Source organism: Oryctolagus cuniculus, chromosome 5, assembly GCF_964237555.1.
Source record: "Oryctolagus cuniculus chromosome 5, mOryCun1.1, whole genome shotgun sequence".
Classification (NCBI taxonomy): Eukaryota; Metazoa; Chordata; class Mammalia; order Lagomorpha; family Leporidae; genus Oryctolagus; species Oryctolagus cuniculus.
The window spans coordinates 16,124,179-16,142,513 of NC_091436.1; the positions used below are offsets into that span (position 1 = coordinate 16,124,179).

At 41.2% G+C, this 18,335-nt stretch overlaps 1 protein-coding gene and 1 long non-coding RNA gene across 10 annotated transcripts in view; one reads left to right on the forward strand and one right to left on the reverse strand.

Moving 5' to 3' along the window:
- The window catches only part of ESR1 (estrogen receptor 1), a 466,687-nt gene that overhangs the window by 339,955 nt on the left and 108,397 nt on the right, over nucleotides 1–18,335 (reverse strand). The window lies entirely within an intron of this gene.
- LOC138849567 (uncharacterized) overlaps nucleotides 1–18,335 on the forward strand; it is a 49,760-nt gene that overhangs the window by 17,862 nt on the left and 13,563 nt on the right. Inside the window, exon 2 of the long non-coding RNA XR_011388454.1 lies at nucleotides 4,077–4,184. This is a non-coding gene — a long non-coding RNA (uncharacterized lncRNA). The remainder of the gene's footprint in view (nucleotides 1–4,076; nucleotides 4,185–18,335) is intronic.

Here is an 18,335-nt window from a genome sequence, read left to right on the forward strand (position 1 = left end):
ACAGCCCTAAGTGTTTCAGGCATTTGAAAATGAATTAGTGGATGGGTGATTTATCTCTGTTTGTCTCCTTCCTTCTGTCTCCTCTCTCTCTCTCTCTCTCTCTCTATCTCTCTCTCTCCCTTTTTCCCCCTCTCTTTTCCTCTCAACTAAATAAAAAGAAATTTAATAAAAAATTAGAGAAGAGTTAAAACAGTTCCCAATATGAAGAAATAATTAATACTTATAGAAATGGAAATGCCAATTACCCTGATTTGACCTTTACACAGTCTATGCATGTATCAAATTGTCACATGTAAAATTATTAACATGTCAATTATATTTCTTAAATGATGACATTTTCAGGCAAATAAAATTCCTAACAGAGACATTCCACGTACACAAAAACATGTACAAACATACACACCCACATCCTCTACAATAAAAATTAGTAACATGCACCCTGTTTTGTGCCATGGGTTTTTCATTAATAGTGTATATAGACTATCTGCATTTTGCTACATAAGCATCCTCCTTTCATATGACTGCATGGTATGCTGCCATGGAGGTATTATAATTTATTTTACCAGTTCCTCATTAATGACAATTAAGTATGTTCCCAATCTTTTACATTTATAAGCAATGATATAATTAGTAACTTTGTGCAGAAGTCAATTCTGTCATGACTAAATACATATAATTTTAATTTTGAGAAATGCTGCCAATGTCCTCATAGTCACTATAGAGTTTGAACTCCCACATCTTCAAAAATATGGTGGATCTTTGAATTCTTTAGTGTTGTTCATAATAGTATCTCCATGCAGTTTTATTTAGCATCTTTTTTTTTTTTTACTATGAGTGAGGCTGAGCATCATTTTGCATTTTTTTTTAATATTAGCTCTACTACTGACAGCTTATTTGGACTTGGACACACTAAGGCCTTTAAAATGAACTTATAAAGTTGGGAACAAGGAGGACAGTGATGTGGCATATTGGGTTAAGCCTCCACCTGCAGCACCAGCATCCAATTTGGTCAACTGTTCTAGTCTTGGCTGTTCCTCTTCCAATCTAGCTCTCTACTACGGCCAGGGAAAGTAGTAGAAGATGGCCCAAGTGCTTGGGCTCCTGCACCCATGTGGGAGACCTGGAAAAAGCTCCTGGCTCCTGGCTTTAGATCAGCCCAGCTCCAGCCATTGCGGCCATTTGGGGAGTGGACCAGTGGATAGAAGACCTCTTTGTCTCTCTCTCTCTCTGTAACTCTATACCTCAAATAAATAAATAAAATCTTTAAAAAGAATTTTTTTAAGTTGGGACAATTCCCATCACAAAGAGTTGTCACAAAGAGTTTTCACAATGTTGAAAATAAATGTCAGTTCTTGGTGGTTTGCACATCATTTTCCCAGTAGTTACCAATTACTGGGGCCCCAGAAGAGCAAGCTAATAATGAATTAAAGGTGACAGGAAATGTGATTGAGTCCAGAGTTGAGTGACCTGCAAGTTTTAGATGAAGCAAAGAGTTGTTATCGAAGGCTTGCTTACCCTCATTCCAAAGTGACAGTTTGCCTAGCACAACATCATTGAAATTCAGTGCAAATCAGGACTATTTCCCCATGGATGAAAAATAACTATGCATAGTGACACCTTAGGTGAGAAGAACATTAACATCAGAGGTTACATAAACTTGGAAATCAAGCTCACTTATGAGTCCAGTGTGTTTTTGAAAATGAATTGTTGCAATGCCAGTTTTTACTGTTTTACTGTTTTCAGACCTTTGCAAGCCCCCTCCTATTGCTCCCACAGAGGTATTACACAGTACAAGTAAATAGCCATCATCAGATTTTAAAGCTCCAAAAATAAGTGGTAGATTGTTGACAAAATTGTGGCTGTCATGTAGAGACAAGGACTGTGGCTTTCACAAACATAAAAAGAAATATTTTGAAACAGACTGTCAACTATCATATTTTAAGATGCTTTGACATACAGCTAAAATGTTTGGGACTCAAATGGCAAATGTGCCTGCAGGCTAATTTGAATCCTTTATGTACAAAATCATCAGCAAAATTGAAACTTCAAATCAATGAATTTTTCTGATGCATTAGGTTTACACCAAAGAACTGATACTAAAATTCCTTTCCATATTCAGATATCTTCTATTGCAAATTTTATGAATCAGTGAAGAGAAAATCAAGTAGCCTATTAATAATAACATTATATTCCTCCAATATTTGTTTGAAATATGTTTTATATTACAATACCTGGACCTAAAGTTAACAATTCAGTAAATACAATTTCCCCATAGGGAGTGGTTAGGCAGCCTATTACAGGATTTGCCAATTTTTTAAGAAAAAGATTCATTTTTTCAAAAGCAGAGAGAGAAAAAGAGAGAGCTATCTTCCATCCACTGGCTCACTGCTCAAATAGTTGCATGGCCAAGGCTGAGCTAGACAGAAGACAAGAACCAGAAATTCCATCCAGGTCTCCCATAGAGGTGGCAGAGGCCCAAGCACCTGGGCCATCTTCTGCTGCTTTCCCAGTGTATTAGCAGGAAGCTGGATTGGAAACAGGGTATCCAGGATTTGAACTGGCACTCTGATTTTAGATCTGTCATCATAGGCAACAGCTTAACCTGCTATACCACAACACCAGTCCCAGGACTTGTCACTTTCAAGGACACACATTGGTTTAGTGTTGTTTTCTTACTAGCCTTTTGAAATCCCTGTTTGCCCCTAGAAAATTGCCTGGCACATATTGGGTGTTCCTATAAATATATTAGAAGAGAACAAGTGAACAAATAAAATTACTTGATCTTGCTGCCTAGATTCATGTAGCTAGAAAGTCGTTCCCATATTTTCCCTACTGCTGAGCATTTAAAATGGTCTGGGTAGCATTTGAGTACATCCCCCTGAGTTCATGTGCTGGAAGCTTCATCCCAAGTGTCGCATGTTTTGAGTCACTGGAACCTTTTTGAGATGGAACCCAGTGGGAGGTGATGAGATCTTTAGGAAAGATTAATACTTTATTTTTTCAGAAGTCAATTTTTACTCCCTCAAGAATTGCTATGAGAGCAGGTTATTATATGTAAGACTGACATTTCCCCTGAATTTCTCTTGCTTTCTGCATTGCCATTTCATCTCTGTTTTCTGTATGCACTCCCACCATCATGATGTTATCTGCTATGAGGCCCTCACCAGACAAGCAGATGTCAGTTCCAGGACTGTGAGCTAAACAAACTCTGTTCTTTATGAAGTCCTCAGCCTCAGGCATTTTGTTACAGCAACACAAAACAGACTAAGACAGGATCTTGTAGTATTTGCCAGGTGTTTATTCCTATCTGGAATAGGAAATAATATCTATTCTTTAAGAATTATAGGGCAATAAGGCAGGTTCTGGCCAGCAGTTACCCTGAAACCCACATGTCTCATACGTCCCAGCTCAAGATAGGCCGTTAGTGGTGATTGCACTGACTGTGACTCAGTCACCCCAGATCCACTGCACAGCTGATAAAGTCAAGAGCATAAAGAGGAGAATGGATGTGGGCTGTCTTCAAGGTGCTGTCTGAACATGACAAAATGCAGCAATCCTGCTCAACCACCATGAAGCCTTCTTGATCATAAACAGCAATCACTACTCCTGTCTGTACGTTATGCACTATCTTTAAGCACTATCATTTTTAATGCCCAGAAATTTGGTCAAATAAAATCATAAATCCCTTGAAGGTGAAAACACAGCTGAGGAATCAATTTATGAGTACACAATGGTGCTTTCAGGGTTGTAGAAATATTAGTTTCATTACTTAACTTTTTATTAACTGAATCAGGTGAGTTCATAACACATTTAAAAAGTTGGACCATCTCTATTCAGTCAATGTACACATATATACAACAATGTTAAAATGGAGCACTATGGTTTGAAAGTGATTTGGTCCCCAAACTCATGCAGATATTTAAACTCAAGGTTGTTAAGTTAATGGCTCTAAGAAAGTAGAGATTTCTTCCAATTATGGTGTTTTGGAGGTGGGGTCTAGGTCAGAGGTCCTGGGATCATTGGGATCATGGCCTCAGAATGCACATCTCACACTCTCTCTCTGCCCCGCCCCCCAGCTTACCCTTTGATTCTTCATCTGCTCTGCTTTGCCATTGCCACCTGCCACCCTCACCAGACACCAAACCAATGCGGTCACCTGACTTTGGGCTTGAACCTCCAAAATGGTGAGTTAAAAACGTCTTTTCTCTTTACAACGTTCATTACCTCAGGTACTTTGCTGCAGTGATGAAGAGATGACTAATGCATGGAGCCATTTACTCCTAGTGCTTGGCCGAGATCCCCAAATATTAGGTAGTATATGGCAAAGTGAAGTATAAGGCCAGTGTTCAAGATTCAAAAAAAAAAAAAGGTTGTGAACGGGAGTTTCACTCTTCTATGTTACATCCATGGGTGAAAGGATCAGGAGTTAAAATTAGAGAATTTTTACAGAAGGTGTTTGCCGTGAGTTCCCCTCCACATCAGGTGGAAGAGGCAAGGCATGCCCATCTTCATCTGAAGCCAGAAAAAGGGGCTTCACCACTGCCCCCCAAGGAAACATGAAGTGCCTGCTATGAATCAGCAAATAATGGTCACTAATGTCTGGCCTACCTCAAAATCTTAAGCACAAAAGAACTCTGGCCCACTACACTGGTGACAAACAAAACAAGTTGGCTGTGTTGGGGCTGAGCTGTGTTTCCAAAGTGTGTGGCAGCCGTGGGTGAAGCTAACACGGGTCACATACAAGTGCAGGTTCATTCTGGGTTCAGCCTGATGGTGATGCCGAGAAGGGACAGCCTCTCTGAGAAGTACAGTAGTGATGCTTGATGCTGAGCAATGCCCACACATCATCAGCCAGTGGGTGTGTTGTTAACCGCGTGGAGGGACTCCCTGATGCTGGGGTCCAAGAAGCAACCGCAGGACACAAGGGCTGGGGAGGACTTGGGAGACATTTAGTTTACTGGGTCTCAGTCTCTTCCCCACTCACACAAAGTGTGACACTTACAGAAGCTGAGCCCACTCCATCACTGCACAGCAGGTAAAGCCGGCATCCCATATTGGCACCAGTTCTTATTCTGTTGCTGTACTTCCGATCCAGCTCCCTGCTAATGGCCTGGGAAAAGCAGTGGAAAATGGTCCAAGTGTTTGGGCCCCTGCCACCTATGTGGGAGATTTGGATGTAACTCCTGGCTCCTGGCTTCAGTCTGACCCAGTGCTGGCCATTGTGACCATCTGAGGAGTGAACCAACAAATAGATCTCTCCCTCTCCTTCCTATTTCCTTCCTATTTCCTTCCTATTTCTCTCTCTCTCTCTCTCTCTCCTGTAACTCTTTCAAACAAATAAATAAATCTTTAGAAGAAAACAAGCTTATTTCACTCCTGTGTATCACCCTGGATTTTCTGCAATCTCTATTGCACCAAGATTTTCCTCCTACAGAAAACTTGAGAGTGGAAAGAACATGAATGGAAGAGCAACCAACTCCTTCACACACAGCACCCATACCACATTTGATAGCAAGGTCCTTGAGTCACACCTCCCAACAAATCCCACTGCTCATGTTACAGAATTGCTTTTCAGTTATCACCTCTACTTGGTGCAGTTGGAGAGCTGAAGCACTGATGGGTTTGGTGGCTTGCCCAGAGTGACAATCCAGAGTCATGGCTTCATCTCTCACTAAAGGGGATGGGATTTGTGTTCATGGTCACCTCAAGGCAAACTTAGTCCTCGCCTGCAGCAGTCTGTCCCCCTCACTGTGTCCTAGGACCTTTTGAAGCTTCCCTCATGAGCTCTTCTCTTCTGCCACTTAGTTGCCAGCTCCAAAGAGTACATAAAGCAGGCACTTGGAGGAATGGACTCACATTGATATGTGAATGGGTCTTCCCAGAATGAGTTGAATAACAAAAATATGCACCATTAATCAGTGGTTCTTAAACGTCATTATCATGTGAGAAACTGCAGAAATGCGGTCTTGGAGTAGCTGAGTCCTTCCCTTCCTTAATATCTTTTTGCATTTCAGCTCAAATGTCGTCTCTTGATCACTCCTTCTAAAGGGCACACCCATTACCCATCTCCAGGCCTTCCTCTCACCATCCTAACAACTATTCCTGTTCATAGGGGTCAGTATGACAGTTTTAGATGTTAACCTGGCTAGGCTGTAGAACCCAGTCATTTAATCAAACACTAACTAATTTCACTGTTGCTGTGAAGGTACTCTGTGCATGTGGTTAACATCTACAATCAGGACTTAAGTTCCATCCATAATGTGAGTGGGGCTCACCCGATCCGCTGAGGCCTTACCAGCAGATAGGTTTCCCAAGGGAGAGCTTTGGCTTCAAACTACAGCATTAACTACTGTGCAAGATTCCAGCCTGCAGCCTACCCTATGGACAGCTAAGTTCAGACTACTCAGCTCCCACAACGTCACAAAGCAGTTGATAATTACAAGATGCATTCAACAAGTTTATAGAAAATATATATGATTAAAAAGTATGGATTTCAAATTTTTGTGCTAAAATAACTTTTTCCATTAACTCTATGAAATATTCTCATACATATTGGACACCCTAATCCAAAAATATGAAACTGCTTCAAAATCTGAAACTTTTTGAACACTAACATGAAGTCACAAATTAAAAATGCCACACCTGACCTCATGGGATGTGTATCAGTCAAAATACAGGAGCACTAGGAATATTGAATAAGAGGTGGACATTTAGCACAGTGGTTTTGATACTGATTATGATGCCAGCATCCTATACCCAACTGCCTCTGTATGAACCCATCTCTGACTCCTAATTTTAGCTTCCTGCAATGTAGACCTTTGGAGACAACAATGATAGCTCAAGTAATTGGATCCATGTGACAGACATGAGAGATATGAATTGAATTCCCACGTCACGGCTTCAACCTGGCCCCACTCCCAACTGTTGTGGGCATTTAGGTAGTGAACCGTGAATAGGAACTCTCTGTACATCTGTCTCTATCTTGTTCTCCTTGTTTCTTAAATAAATTAATTAAATGATTTTTTAAAATATTGTATAAAATTACATTCAAGCCATGTGTATACAGTGCATATAAAACATAAATAAGACACCAATATTGTTGCATAACAGATTAAACCAACACTTGCAATGCCAGCATCCCTTATCAGAGCACAAGTATGAGACCCAGGTATTCTGCTTCCAATCAAACTTCCTGATAATGTGCCTGGGAAGGCAGTGGAAGATGTCCTGAGTACCTGGGTCCCTGCCATCCACATGAGAGACCAGAATGGAGTTCTTGCCTCCTGGCTTTGGCCAGCCAGTCCTGGCTTTTGTAGCCATTTGGAAAGTGAAGCAGCAGATGGAAGATCTCTCTTGTTCTCTCTCTTTCCCCTACCCCTTTCAGTCTGCCCCTCTCTCTCTCTCTCTCTTTCTCTCCTCTGTTGCTCTTTTAAATCAATTAATCTTTTAAAAACATAAATGAATTTTGTGTTTAGACTTGAGTCTAACCCTCAAGATATCTCATATATGCAACTGTTCCAAAATACAAGAACTGCAAAATCCAAAATACTTCTGATGTCAAGCATTTCAGATAAAAGATACCAACTTGTAATAAGAAATATATGAACAAAAGACAGGGTTTCGGGTGGGTTACATTTACGGGGGGACCCAGAAGAGTGATGCATATACACAAAAGACCCTGGTACGAAAGATATAAATTAAAATAATTCAAGTTAGTACTAATTGGAACCCATGGGAGTGGTTGCAGTGGTCACAGTGACTGCACCATGTAGCCCAAGGACAGCCACAGAGGGTGTTATCTTTACCCTATAAGCAGTGGCCTCCAGGGAGATTTGGAGAGGAAAACAGAAGAGGTATTCCTTATAGCCCTGAATTGTATGTTGCCTATGTTAGCTTTGCACACTTGTCAATTTTCTGATCTTAGTACATTAAAATACAGACACTTATTATTAGATGACAAGCAATCAATAGAATTTTATTTGATGGAAAATGGTATGAATAACACCCATTAAGAGAAAATTTAAAAAACATTTGCTTCTATTGACTCTGTTTTTTACAGAGATTTTTACATTTAAAAATACAACTTCTCCCAAAGCTGGAACAGCTTTAGCAATAAAATAAAGTAGTATTGAATCATATCCCAAAGTATAAAATAAATATCCCTGAGTCTATACCAATATAAATGAATGATTGAAAAAATAGATAAATGGGGGAAAACAGACAAATTTCCCATGCAGAAGTTCCAAATAATTTATATTTCATGCTCCACCATGAAGGAGGAGAAATGTAACTCCACACTCCCTAAGTGTGGGATGCACACAGTGACTCCTTCCAAAGAGTACACTGTGGAGAGGGGCCAGAGAGAAAGTTTCTGGTGGGAACCCTGACAAACACTCCATTAGCCAGATGGTCAAGGTCAACATTAATAGCCATATGCCATGTTGGCCATCTATATGCTTGCTATGGCATGATAAGAACAGTGCCTCACCTCTGTGGTCTTCCTCCAAATACAAAGTCTATAATTCCATTCTAATCACATTCTATCAAATGCCTGAGCAGTACTCCTCAAAACTGTCAAAAAACAAGGGAAACCTGAGAAAATATCACAGCCAGGAGGAGATGACTAAATGTAACGTGGCACTCTGGATGGGAACCAGGAATAGAAATGGGACATGAGGTAAAATGGTACACTGTACTAAATTATGAACTTGAGTTAATAATGCATCTGCATTTGTTCATTAATAATACCATGCTAATGAAAGACATTACTAATGCAGGAAACTGAGTGTGGGGTCGACAGGAAACCTTCACTATCTTCCTGATTTTTCTGTAAAGCTATAACTCTTCTAAAATAAAAAAAAAATTGTTTGGAGTCAACATTTGGTGCATTAGATAAGAACCACTTGGGATGCCTGCATCCCACATCACAGTGCCTGGTTCAGGTTCTGTTTGTGCTTCTGATTCTAGCTTCCTGCTAATGTGCATCCTGGGAAGCTCGAGTACATGAGTCCCTGTCATACATGTAGGAGATCTCAGTTTTTTCCAGGCTCCTGACTTTAGCTGTTGTGAGCATTTGTGGAGTGAATCAATAAAAGGAAGTGCACGCGCTCGCTTTCTCTCTCTCTCCCCACTCCCTCCCTCCCTCCCTTTCAAATAAAATGAAAAAAAAAAGTTTATTTAAATATGTACACTTATATCTTCTGCAAACAGTAAAGTATGAAATATGAAATAATTTTCTAAATATACATATAGAGATTAGAACACCACTCTGAAATTAACTCATCTTAGTTATTGTTGACATCTAGGGTTTATAGGGCTCCTTCAACCCTGAGAGGTTTTCTCTTCCTGTCTTGCTCTGCATCAACCAATGGCACTTAAGAGCCAGGCTTCTTGATGCAGGCATTTGGCCTAGATTTTGAGACAACCTGTGGGATGCTGGCATCCCATATCAGAGTACTTGGGTTCAAGTCTTGGTTCTGCTCCTGATTCCTGGGAAGCAGTGGCTGATGGCTGGAGTGGTTGGGTTCATGCCATGTATATGGGAAACCTGGATTGTATTCCCAGCTCCTGGCTTCAGCCTGCTCAGCCTCAGCTGTTGCAGGGATTTGAGGAGTGAACCAGCAGATTGGAACTATCCATCCCTCCCTCCATCCCTCCCTCCCTTCCTCTCTCTCCCCCTCTTTCAAATAACTAATAAAATTACTGAAATAAAAATCTTTTAAAAAGAACCAAGCTCCTGGCAATATATTGTTGACCCTCTCCATCCAGCAAAACAGCTGGCAGCTCCCCAGGAAAAATTAAGGCAGACAGGGGGCTGCTGATGACTCCCCTTGGGCTTTTCAGGGAGTTGGCAGGCATTGCTCCCCTGTGCCAAGGTATTTTGATTTGGGGAGCAGATTAGGGCTTGATGTCAGCCATCACTTACTCTCCCAGCCAGTACAAGCTGCTAAGCAGGTCAATGTAATGTCCTGGGGGGCACAGGATGACATGCAGGCTACAGCAGATGATGTGTGAAGGTAGTGCTTCTCCAGTGGAGGGGTCAGTTCATGCTACAAGAAAACTCACTTAAATAAGCCAGCTAAATTTTGACTAAAAACTACATTTAAAAGATTGAGGCAATTCCTTGTTAGAAATCTCTACAATCCTGTGATTATAGGAATCAAGTAGCAAAAACACTTTCAGGACTACAGAATGTTAGAAGCAGAATTCAAATGACCAGTTTTGTGCCATGATTTTGGCACCCAAATGTTCTCCTGGGACATTTTGAATGCACTGAGCACCAGCACCAAGAATAAATGACATCAAGCATATGCCTAACCCTCAATGAATTCTGCCCAAGTCATGGATGCACCTTCTTGGAGGGATATAGAAAACTTTAAATTCCATTGATTTCAACTCTGGCTGCACCTTAGGATCAATAGAGTAGTTTTAAAATATGATACCCAGGCCTCACCACACACCTTTGAAATAAAAATTCTGGGGGAGTTAGCTATTGGTGGTTCTTAACTCCCCTGACTAATTCTACTCTGCTGCCAGTTAAAAACCACCAGATTAAATAAGGAAACACATGAGGAAAAGGAAGGTGTTAGAATTGTTGGAGCTAAAAAAAAATACAAGCTCTACTTACCAACCTATAGGTGTGTGTGGTTGCTCTTGCTACTCCATACTCTGCACTGTGCACAAAACAGAATAATCTGAACCAAGAAAACTCACAAAACAGTAAAATGAAAGAATTCAAGAACAAGAACTGTTGGTGATTTCTGAGGAAAGTAGAAACTTCTAAAAATTAGACTGGGAACTAATTGTGTCTCGGGTAGTTAACTGTCATGTTGTGGGTTTCCTGATTTTACAGTCTCTCGTACATATTTACCATCCAGTCATTCCTTTGAGTTAATTACTCTGCCCTTTTATGGTCCTTGAATGCCCATTCTCACATTACTACCTTTCCACCATAGCCCCTTGCTCCCCAGAGCATTAATATTCAGCAAATGTGCTCAGTGAAATTCCCAGCTCCCCTTTCCTGCCAGTTTCTACAGCCATAATCCAAACCAATACCTTTACTGGAACTGGCAAGCACACATACCTGATAGCTAGACTCCATTGCTCTGTATTTTTTTCATACTCAAAGCTGATGTTCCTGCAAGCTTGGATTAACCTTCTTTAGATGCCATTTGTACCCAAAAATGTCATGTTGAACATCTTTATCTATCACATATAACCTGACATGCCCACTTGCTGGCCTATCCATCAACTCAACTTCTTATTTCTCCATATACAAAATTATTTCTCCAACCAAGCCAATCTGAGGCCTGCCTCCTGAACTCAACATTTTATCCTTACATCCACATGAGAATGCAATGCTATTACTCCAAAAATAGCCGTCAGTGCCTACTGCCCTTTATTTCAAACAATCCTGCCAATCTTTGTTCACCTCTGCTTTGGTATCTCCCATCATAAAATTATTGCAGGAACAATTAATATTGCCTTACACCCCTTCAACTCTGAATCCCTGGGCTTCCTTTTCCTAATGGGAGGGGTCTTCAAAAAAGTTCGTGTGGGCAGGCATTTGGCCTCATGGTTGATATGCCAGTTAACATGCAAACATCCCACATTGGAGGGCCTGGCTTCAATACCCTGCCCTGGCTACTGACTCCCATTTCCTGCTAATGCAGACACTTGGAGGCAGTGATGGCAGCTCAAGTTGGTGAGATCCCTCATGGGGTCCCTGAATAGGTTCCCAGCTCCTGGCTTTGACCTAGCCCAGCCCTGGCCATTATGGGCATTTTAGGAGGGAACCAGAAATTGGAGATTTCTCTCTATCTTGGGGTGTGTGTGTGTGTGTGTGTGTGTGTGTGTTTGCCTCTCAATTTTTTTTACTTTTCTTTCAAAAACAGTTCATGGAATATGTGTATTATGAAAAAAACTAATTTTTCCATGAATTTCTTGAAGAAACTTCATATTTCAGTATTGTGGTCTTTGACTACTTGTGCCACTTGTGCCAGCCTCTTTCAACTTAGGCTCTGTTTTCTACTCCTCCTTTCTGTCCTCTGAACATCCAACTAATATTTCTTTTTTTTAAGATTTATTTATTTATTTGAAAGTCAGAGTTACATAGAGAGGAGAGGCAGAAAGAGAGAGAGAGGTCTTCCATCCAATGGTTCACTCCCCAATTGGCCGCAACAGCCGGAGCTGCGCCGATCCGAAGCCAGGAGCCAGGAACTTCTTCCTCCAGGTCTCCTGCACGCAGGTGCAGGGGCCTAAGGACTTGGGCCATCTTCCACTGCTTTCCCAGGCCATAGCAGAGAGCTGGATCGGAAGAGGAGCAGCTGGGACTAGAACCAGCACCTATATGGGATGCTGGCATTTCAGGTCAGGGCGTTAACCCACTGCACCACAGCGCCGGCCCCCCAACTAATATTTCTGGTATCAGGCTCAGAGACCCTCTGGCCCAGCCACTTTCCTTTAGCTTGCACTGCCTGTTCCTTGCCTCCACACTCAAGAACCTCTCTACTTATGATCAAAATCACCCATTCATTCCTATGCTCTTCACTTTGTCTCCCATCTGGGATTTAAAGTTTTCCCACACCCATTCTTATATTTAACTGACTTGCTGACCACTAACCTTGTTATTCAGATCATAATAAAAATTCAGCACATCTTCTGATAACATCATACTCCTGGGCTTGACTTCTGATCTGCCCATTTCTGGTGCAATCTAAGACCTAACATGATCAGGCCCTAAGCCTTATCTTCTGCAGGAGGTTGTGTGTTTCTGCCTGCCACTCTGGGCTGTAACATCCAAGACTGTTTTCACTAGTTCAAGCAAATGCTTCAACTTACAGTGGGGATACATCCTCACAAACCCACTGTAATTGCAAATTGCTGCAAATTGGAAGTGCATTTAATACATTTAATATACTTGACCCACTGCACATGGTACAGCATTGGATTTTTTTTTCTTTTTTTGACAGGCAGAGTGGACAGTGAGAGAGAGAGACAGAGAGAGAGAGCAAGGTCTTCCTTTTTTCCATTGGTTCACCCTCCAATGGCCACCGTGGCCAGCGCGCTGATCCGATGGCAGGAGCCAGGTACTTATCCTGGTCTCCCATGGGGTACAGGGCCCAAGGACTTGGGCCATCCTCCACTGCACTCCCTGGCCACAGCAGAGAGCTAGCCTGGAAGAAGGGCAACCGGGACAGAATCCGGCACCCTGACTGGGACTAGAACCCGGTGTGCCGGCGCCGCAAGGCGGAGGATTAGCCTAGTGAGCCACGGCGCTGGTCCAGCATTGGATCTTGCCCCTTGTGAGGGACCTGACTGAGCTGTACTCATGGCTATTGCCCTGTAGCAGACAGAGGATGGAACCACAGAGTGGTAGCTGGGAAAGATTCAAATTAAATATTCCAAGTACAGTCCCTACTTAATAAGGATAACTTTTGCACCATTGTAAAGTGAAAAAAATCTTCATCTAAACCAAATGAGAAGTCAAGGATAGTCAGAGAGTCTCTCTTTGTTGAGGAGCTCTTCTGTTGCTCTGCGCATGTGTTCTTTTGTAATAGCTGATACTTCTCTGGACATCTACATTCTGCCTGACCCTCTTTTAACTCTGCGGCCACTCCAGTTCTTGCTCAGTGAGGGAACTGCATGCCGAGAGCACAGCTATGCAGATAGATGTTGGAGTGTGACCTGTGACTTTTCCCAAAGTTAAAAAGATCCACTGAACGAGACATTGCCCACCCTCAATCTATTATTTCCTTCTTGTGAGACGAGGGATTAAAAAATAACCCTGAGAGGAGAGAACCTCCACTTTGACTATGACCTTGTCTAAACAAGATAAGAGTCGGAGAACTCAAGGGGCTTCCATAGTCTTGGAAACTCATGACTGGTGCATAGGGAGATTACTGATGCCATAAACAGAAGTGTCAATTTGTAAAGTCAACAACAGGAGTCACTGTGCACTTACTCCTCATGTAGGATCTCTGTCCTTAATGTGCTGTACATTGAGACTTAATGCTATAATGAGTACTCAAACAGTATATTTCACTTTGTGTTTCTATGGGGGTACAAACTGTTGAAATCTTTACTTAATGTATACTAAACTGATCTTCTGTAAAAAAAAAAAAAGAGAGAAGAAATTAGCAATTCCCAACTTGACTCTCACTGGGATTAAACATGACAATAGGTCTGATCTGATTTCATCATCATTTAAAAAATCATCTATTATTTTTCACTTTATGTTTCTGTGTGGGAGCAAACTGTTGAAATCTTTACTTAATGTATGCTAAACTGATCTTCTGTATATAAAGAGAATTGAAAATGAATCCTCATGTGAATGGAAGGGGAGAGGGAATGGGAAAGGGGAGGGTTGCGGGTGGGAGGGACGTTATGGGGGGGAAGCCATTGTAATCCATAAGCCGTACTTTGGAAATTTATATTCATTAAATAAAAGTTAAAAAAAAAACCCTGAAAACAAAGTTCGTGACAAACCAAGCAAATAATTTGAACAAATGTATCATTATTTCATGGTAATAACTGAAAGCTTCTTTAGCCCTGAGTTTTTCCTACCTATATAACAGCTAGTTCTGTTTCTGTGCCAATAAGGATTTAGAAATATCTTGAGTTCTTTTGGTTTTACTTGCAAATGCTCAACACCAAGGATGGAGGACACTGTTCCTAAGCATAGACTGTCTTCAGCAATCATCTCTAACCACAGTGATCAGCCCAGACTTCTACAGCTGGAAAGTAGTGATGAAAAGCAATGACAACCCAGCCCTCCTCCTACTGGATAGAAACCAAGCTAAGACTCCTTCCCAAGCCACTTACACTCTCCAATATTAAAGAAAGACTACATGCAGAGCCACTACCCATCCATGACTAATTCATCCCCAGTGATCCAGAAACTGTTACCTGTTCTTGGCATACAATGCCTTGTTCAGGGGGAAAAAACGTTCAAACAACAAAATTTAACTTCAAACAAAATGTCAAAGTTATTCATTATTCACATAACAACTATTTGTGCTTCCCTGCAACCAACTTCATTGTTTTCTGTGAGATGCTATACTTCCCAAAATGGCACATTTCAATGTGATCAAAGCAAGCTTTTGGAAGAACAGCAGAGTACAATTGAGTGATAATCCCTATCTCTGTTTGCTAGTAAATGTTACCAACTAGTGAAATGAGTTTGGTCCAAATTCATTACAAGGAGACTCAAAATTGACCCAACCTGTCCAGAAGCCTTCTCCAACTCCCTCGCGGTAATGCTTCCTATAACAGTACTTGTTGTAACTTTACAAGTACTTATGCAACTCCAGCTTTATGCAAAGCAAAGCACTGTTGTGTCTCAACCTATTCCTCACTCATTTTAGGAAGCTTTCCCTTTACCAAGGACGGTAGGTATGCTTATTTGGAAGCCATCTGACACTACAACATTACTACTAGAAATCCAAAAGAGAAACTCACCCATCAGAATTGTTCTGGGAGGGCTGGGGAGGACATTTAATCTAGTAGTTAAGACACCAATTAAGATGCCTGTGTCTCACACTGGAGTACCTGGCTCCTGACTCCAGCTTCCTGTTAATGCAGACTCTGAGAGGTAGCAGGTGATGGCTCAAGTAATTGGATTCCAGCCAACCACATGAGACCTGGATTGAGTTCAGGCCTCCTGACTTTGGCTGATCCAGCTTCAACCTTGCAGGCATTTGGGGAGTTGAACCTGCAGATAGAAATGCTCTCTGTATGTCTCGCTCTCTCATTCTCTCTCCCTCCCCGCTTCCTTCCTTCCCTATCCAATATTTTTAATTGATCTAGGGATAAATTTTCTGATCAGAATCTCCACAGTTCAATGATTGGCCAAAGAAAATGAGAGATTATGTTTTATAAAAATAATTCAATTCTGTCAGCAATTTCTGCAATGACTCTACAACAAGCAGGATACCCCCCCATAAGTCAGTGAATAGGCAGACACCAAAGTTCCTACTTGAACAAAGACCCATGGAACGAGGAAAGAACCATAGCTTTTCTGAATCACTGAGTTGTCTTCCAAGAAAACCACCTGTGTTGTGGGTATAGGTCTTGTCAACTAGGACAAGAGTAAAAGCCTCCAGGTGCCTCCCAGTGACTGCTTTCAAATCCACACTTCAGGCCCGGCAGCAAGGCTCACTAGGCTAATCCTCCACCTGCAGCTCTGACACTCCAGGTTCTTGCCCCGGTTGGGGCACTGGTTCTGTCCCAGTTGCTCCTCTTCCAGTCCAGCTCTCTGCTGTGGCCTGGGGAGGCAGTGGAGGATGGCCCAAGTACTTGGGCCCTGCACCCACATGGGAGACCAGGATAAGCACCTGGCTCCTGGCTTCAGATCAGCACAGCACCGGCCATAGTGGCCATTTGGGGGGTGAACCAACAGAAGGAAGACCTTTCTCTCTGTCTCTCTCTCACTGTCTAACTGCCTGTCCAAAAAAAAAAAAAAAAAATCCACACTTCAGGAAGAGAATTCTTCCTTGGCAGGCTTTTAGCTTCCACTAAAGAATATCTGAGCTGTCCCTGGGCTCCAGTGATATCACAGATTATGTAGTAAGGGCTAGCAGCTAGGGCTGCTGTAACCAAGCACCACAAGCCAGGGACTGAGCCATGAGAAGCATTCTGTTTCACATGTTCTGGAGGTCAGAAGCCCAAAACCAAAGTGGTGGCAGGGTGGGTTCTTTCTGAAGGCAGTCATTGAAAGTCTTTTCCACGCCCCTCTGTAGCTTCTGGTGGCTTGTTGGCAGTCTTTGCTGTCCCTTGGCTTGTAAAAGCATAATTCCATTCTCTGCCTTCAACACCATGTGGTTTTCTTCTCATGTGTGTGCCTATGGCCAGTCTTTTCCCTTTTGAAAGGACACCAGTCATATTGAATTAAGGCCAACACTTAGGACCTCATTTTAACTCTATTACCTCTGCAAAGACCTTCTGTACAAATTAAGTCACATTTTGAAATAACAGGCTTTAGGACTTCAACATATCTTCTCTGAGGGTAGCACAATTTAACCTTTAACAAAGAGTTTTTAAGATGTTAGAGAAAAGGGATGTTTAATAATTCAAGAAGCAATAGATTTCACACATAGTACAATGAGAAGAGAGACTATTTTATGAGCTGATGAATGGAAGAATAAGCTTACTACTAAAGCATGACAATTTACAATGCAAGAATTCCAGCTTTTATCTTTGTAACTCCCCTTTCAAACAGTCCGCTATCATTTATGATTGTGTTATTAAGGCTGTACATCTGATAAGAATTTAAACTCTATAATGGTTGATTAGCTAATCTGGATTTCCCATTCACTAGAATCCAGTTTTAAATTGATCCTTAGCATGTAGGTTGTAATGGAACAATAATGATTCTTAGCCTTTTTGTCACTCTGGCCTCACTGCATTCAAATTTCCCCCAAAAGGTGCCTTTATGATAAATCCTCAAAAAGTAGATAATATCTGTTTGATGGATAGTTGAAGAATTTTCCATGTGTGGCTAAATCTTGCCATAATAAATGAAAATTTTATCTTTAATGAAAATTTTTTTAAATTTTATTCAAGATACAGAAATTTCATGCATTTCATATATACAGACATAGGAACATAGTGATTCTTCCCACCGTACCATCATTCCCACCCATGCTATCAACATTCTTCCTCCTCCCTCTCCTATTCCCACTCTTAATTTTTACGAAGATCTATTTTCAGTTTACTTTATACTCATAAGATTAACAGTAAGTAAAGAGCTCAGCAAATAGTATGAGGTGGAAAGTCACTGTTCCTCAACAATAGAGACAAGAGCTCTAAACAATCATGGAATCTCAAAATGTCAATCTCCCTCCTATCCATTACATTTTAGATATGGATCTTACTATAACCCCTCTCCCTTCTTGTTTTGTGCACATCAATGGCCACATAAAATGCAGCCTGCCCTTTATATCACAATGAAAAAGTGGTTTTTCTCTTCATACTATTTGTTTAACTCTTTACTTAGTGTAGGGTTAACCTTTTGAGTATCAAATAAACCTGAAATAGATCTTTGTAAAAATTAAGAGAATAGGAGAAGGAGGAAGAAAAAGGACGGCAGCATGGACAGGAGGGAGGATATGGTGGGAAGAATCACTTTGTTCCAAAATCTGTATATATGAAATGCACAAAATTTGTAAACCTTAAATAAAATTTTGAAAAGTAAATTTCTCTTTGAACTTAGAAAAAAGTTATTGGCAACAATTTTCTCTATTATTTTGTGATAGAATAAAAAAATTGAAGACATTCAGACTGGTGTATACATTGGAAAGTCACTTTTTCATGACATTTGGGTGCCATGTCACAGT